The sequence below is a fragment of the Pteropus alecto genome, unplaced genomic scaffold, assembly GCF_000325575.1.
Source record: "Pteropus alecto unplaced genomic scaffold, ASM32557v1 scaffold103, whole genome shotgun sequence".
Classification (NCBI taxonomy): domain Eukaryota; kingdom Metazoa; phylum Chordata; class Mammalia; order Chiroptera; family Pteropodidae; genus Pteropus; species Pteropus alecto.
Genome location: NW_006436288.1, coordinates 9181026 through 9186690, shown reverse-complemented (window position 1 = coordinate 9186690; position 5665 = coordinate 9181026).

Genomic DNA, 5665 nt, shown 5'->3' with positions numbered 1-5665 from the left:
CAAATCTGTGGTCTATGGCCTAATCTAAACTTTGTAACTTAAAAAAAGAACAACTTGTTTGAGATAATAATTCTGAGACCATACAACTCATTCATTTTCAGTGTACAAGTTTTTAGTATATTCCTAGGGTTATACAACCATTATCGCAATTTCCATCTTAAACTTTTGAAACTTTCCAAAGTCAAGGGTTTGTTTGTTTGTTTGTTTTTGTTTTTTGCATTACCTTTTTGCATTACCTTTGGCATTGGACAAGTACTTGAGTGAGGAAAAGAATAAATAAAAGAAAATGTGTCCAGAGAAAATATATCGAAATATTAATTTGCCACAATGCATGAGTCTCAGTGGTCCACAACTGGACCTGGTGCTGTTCCTCAGTGTGGTGGAACTCTCTATGTAACATGGATGTAGGATGCTGTGTGAAACAGAATTTGGCTTGTGTGCAGAAGATCTTCACCTTTCTCTACTTCTGCTTGTTCCATCTTTAAGTTTATAGATATTTCTTTTAAATGAGTCATCTAAATTCAGAGAATGAAGCTGCACAGTGAAGCTACCATTTAGGTCATTTATTCCATCTGCATATTTCTCTCACTTCAGCCTCAGTTTCATCTCATGTAGAATTTGGTTTAAATTCAAATTTTAACTGTATTTTCTTGTATATCGAAGTGTTGCCATCATATTAGAAGAGCACTTTGGCTTGGGGGCAATTTTCATCTGTGTGATAAGGTTGTGCGGGGTTACCACTGGTTCAAGAGACAATAAGATTTTAGGAGGCCATGAGCCATGAACTCACCACATGTGTTGAAAAATATGCCTGAAAATGCAACAAGGTATTTTTTCTGCTAAGCAATTTCATGTCATGGCTCAATCATGAAGAGCCACAGTGGGAAATCTTGACCTTGCCTCTATAATTTGTTAATTTTCATAGATACAGAATTATCTAGATTTCTTGATGCTATAAAACTAAAGAACCAAAATCTTGTCACAAAACCTTACTTACCTGGTCTCCCATTGATATGTGGCTTAAGAAAAAAGAAAGGTAAAAACAACTTTCTCTTTGTGGAAATCTGATGCTTATATTTCTTATTTTACTTGAGAAAGGGAAATGGAGAAAGAAGTGAAAAGAAATATTGGAAAAACAGCCAGACTAGCCATTAGCATTTTCTTGGATACCGAGGAAACTTCTGGCCAAATTTGTTTTTTTGTTTGTTTGTTTTTGTTTGTTTTTGTTTTGCTTCTGTCAAAGGTGAAGGACAACATTGCAGGTAAAATATTTTGTTCTTTGTTTTGCCAATATTTATTCCTTATACCTGTTGTGCCTCTCCGTCACATCTCAGGATAGAAATTCCCTTATGAGCAACATGATTAGAAATGCAATGACGACTATTAAATAAATTTGAATACAGTCAGGAAAATTGCCATGCACCCCATCTCAGGAGACTGTCCAAAAGTATTATGTGTGCATGTGAATGAGTCCTGCTGATATGCAATCCCTTCATTTGGTCTTTTATTTTGTCCTTCCTTTCATGATTAATACCTTCAGTGAAAGTTTAGCCTCTTAGGCCTCCAGCAACCTGACTCTTAAACTTACTCCGACATCAGGAAGCAAACACAGTTGGGAAACGTGAGGGGTAAAAGCAAAGAATAGAAGAGACCGAGAGGGATGAAACAAAGGGAAAGCTAAGATTTGGAAGGCTTCTTTCCTGTGGTCTTTTTGGAGACAGGCCTCTGACACACATAACTACTTCGTCACGGTGGCTCCAAAACCAAGGAAAAGGATTGCCAGCGTACCTGTGGTTATTTGCTGATTATAAATAATGTTTGGTGACCTTCTAATATGCAGCCAGGGTTCAATATTTTTAAAACGCCATGCAATGGAAAAATCTAAATTGTATGTTGAAGACTTTTCAAAAGCAATAATCTAATAGTAACAGTAGCTAACATCTATCGAGTGCTTATTGTGCTTTGTGCCAGAATATAATGACCGGCCGACTCTACTATTATCTCATTTAATCTTTACAACGATCATATGAGAAATGCTCTATTATTATTCCCATTTCACAGCTAAGAAGCTAAGGCTCCTGGAGATGAAATATTATGCCTGGGAACCCACAGTCACTTAGAGGTTCTTGTGCCTATACTCTTTACCACTGCTCTCTCACCACTTCCTCTCCATAGCTAGCTACTTCTCATTCTGAAGACTTTTAAAAAAGGAGAGAGGGGAGAGTATTTCTCTCTCAGTTAAAAGCCTTATAGAATGAGTAGTATAAACTCCTGGAATGGAATGTTTTTGTAAGTTCCCAATTAACTTTCCATTTATCATACACTTGAGTGTCACACGGTAACCCAAGAGCATGACAAACTAAAGTTTTCTGTTGGGAGAGCCAGTAGAGCCATTGTCCTACCTCTATCTGCCAATTCCTCAGAGCACAGCACAGTTCCATTAAAGCCTGTGGATGGCCAATGACAGTCTTTCTGAAATCAAAGCACTCTTCCCTGTCTATACTCTACCCTCTTATGAGGTGTTAACATAACATAGCTTATTTATTTTAAAATTGCTTTTTTTTTTTTTTCCCCAGCAAAGCCCCAGACTTCGGTGGCTTTTGAGCTATGGAACAACTGAATATGTGTCTTTACAGATATCATAAAAATGTGGGTAATAGGTTGGAAGTGTGCACACATACACATACGTACTTTGCCTTATGAAAGTAATCTGTTATGAGTGTCAAATGGTTGCTGTCCAAGAGAAACAGAAATGAGGTATCCAGGACAGATAAAACTGAACTGATTAAAATGGTAACATTTATATATATTTATTCAAAAATGCTCAGACCACCTCAAAGTTGTATTTTTTTCTTCTTATTAAAGTATGATATATATGCAAAAAGGGCACAAATCATGAACATACAGCTTGACAAATTTTCACAAAGGAAACATATCAATGTTTCCAGTACACGAATTAAGAAAGAAAACATTACCAGGACCCCCAGAAACTTCCATTTTCCCTCCCAGTCACTGTCTACCCACAAGGTAATTGCTCTCTTGACTTCTAACCCATAGATTAGATCTGTCCATTTCTTAACTCTACATTAATGGGATCGTACAGTATGTACTTTTTCGTGTGCCTGCCTTCTTCAGCTCAACGTTATGTCTACGTATGTGCATGTAACAATAGTTTATTCATTCTCATTTTATAGGATTTTGTTTTGTCAATACACCTCAACTTATTTATCTATTCCATTGTTGTTAGACCCTTGGATAGTTTCCAGTTTTAGGCTATAATGAATAGGGCTACTATGAATGTTCTTGTACGTGTCTTTTGGTAAACATATGTTTCTACTTCTACTGGGATAGCCATAAATGTTAAAAGCAGACTTCTTACCTGTTTTATACTACCTTCTGGATGATATTTATCCCATGCATTTCTGACGCTATTATTAAAGCAATACAATCGTATTCTTTTCTTTTTAATCTTGCTTCCTTCTGAACTTTGCTTTGCCTCTTCCTGAACTTTCTTTCTTCCTAAAACAAAACTGACCTCAGACACTGGGAAAATTCTAAAATGCACAGCTCCAAGCTCATCATCTGAGGCTGTAATAATGACTGTGTTGTTTTAAATTATTTTTCATCATGGTCCATGCTGCTTTCAAAGGTCAAGACTTCATCCCTTGTGTGTTCCGTGGGAGTACATGGTGCATGTGACTAAAAGTAGAGTGGTTTCTAGCAAAATTCAAAAGAGATTCTGGTCTTCTCAAAAAAGTTTTTTTTTTTTTTAAGGTAAAAGAATCTACATTTGATTCTCTGAATCTAGCTCATTTTAATATGAGCCATTTTTGTATGCAAAGGACTGCTGACACCAGCAAGTTTTATAGTACTGATTACTATGGAAACATTTATCTATAAATATAAAATCCTTTAAAGCTTAGCCTTTTATCTTTATAGAAAAAGGCCTGTTTATGTCACTTCTAAGATTCCAGCTTTAATGTAGACATGAGCTATTCTAATGCCAAACAAGATAACCTCAGTGTTGGAACTGTGCAAGCTTTGAAAAGAGGAATTTGTGCTAAAACTATTATTTTTTGATAAAATAGTAATAATGAAATAAAAATATTTTAAGATGTTCACTTAAGACTATAGCTCTGGCTTGTTGAATTCCTTTTGTGAATTTAATATTGTGAATATGTCTCGCATTTTTTCTCTTCTAATTCATTGTTCTCCTTCATTCTTTGAGCATGTATATGTGTTTGTTAGTTGTGATAATGGCCAAAATGAAAGTAATTCTTTCATTAACCTTTTCCTTTGGCACATTTGTGAATTTTTTTCCTCAAAGTTTATATAAAATCAGATATGATGATGTGATATCTTTGTATTATTATCACTTCCTTTCTTTTCCTTCTTCTACTAAAACATATCATTTTAATTTACAAGAGGAAAATATTCAAAATGAGAGGGGAGAGACTGCCATATGACCCAAGTACTTTATGCTTTTCTGTTTCCCCGTGAGGATGGGTAAGTGAACTGAGATGGAGGTAGGAGAGCCTTGGGGCTCCTTTTTTTCAGGTACATCTTCAACTGAGCAAGGTAATTATCGTCCTAGCTACTTTTTCATATGAATTGTAAAATCCAGGAATTATAAGTCTTGCTCAAAGAAAATATCTCTCTCTACCTCCACACAAATATCTAAATTTACCATATATTTTTCTCAAATGTCTTCATGCCTCAAATCTGTCTCTAATCCAACAATCTCAAGTTATGCCCAAATGATTACAACCGTTAAAACCCTCTAAGACACTTCTAAATCTCCATTCACTAACGGAACTCTTAAAAAATTATACAACAAAGTACATAATTGTCAAGCTTTCAAACAGTGTCTTATCAATGCAGTTTTACAGAATTCTAGAAATGAAAGAAATAAAGAGAAGAGGAGGAGAGAGATGCCGAGGTGTGGGAGAAAGTCATGTTCTGCAATTCTGTGTCCCTACCAGTTATCACTGAAGAGTTAAAGTGCTACATGACAAACTCCAGAGGAGCTCCTTCTCATCGTGGCTACAAGGATGAGCATGAAATGACAAAAAAGTGTGGTTGTCACAACGGACTTAATTAAATTTTTAATTGCCAAATTCATACTTAGTTATCTTGGTGGTATATAAATACGGGTTAAAAAGGATCTTTTAGGCACCATCATTTTAGATGTTGTCAGGACCAACTTTAGTTGCTAGATAAATCTTCGGTCTAAAAGAAGTAAGAGCCATTGACAGAATATAGGGGAAGTTATGGCAACATAGAATTGTAGAATCACAGAATTGGAAGAGAGTCAGAGACTTATCTATTCTGACCACCCACATCTTAACCATAGTTTTATAGACACAGTGAGAAAGAACATATTTAATAGATGTTAAACAATAAGGGCCACACAGTCAAATCTCTTTTCAGTGTTCTCCTTTGATCTGCTATTTTCTCAGTTCTTTGAGCACCAGGAAATGGGATTCAACCATGGAATATTGTCTAATGCTGCAAATAGGAGCAACACATATGGGCTATGAGATGCTATTAAGTAGCATAGACAGGGCTGACTCGGGGGGTTATGATATAAGAAATGTTCGTTGACACACTCCTACCTTCACTATATCTGTCTGACATAGCTCTCCACATTCTTCACCAATTCCCC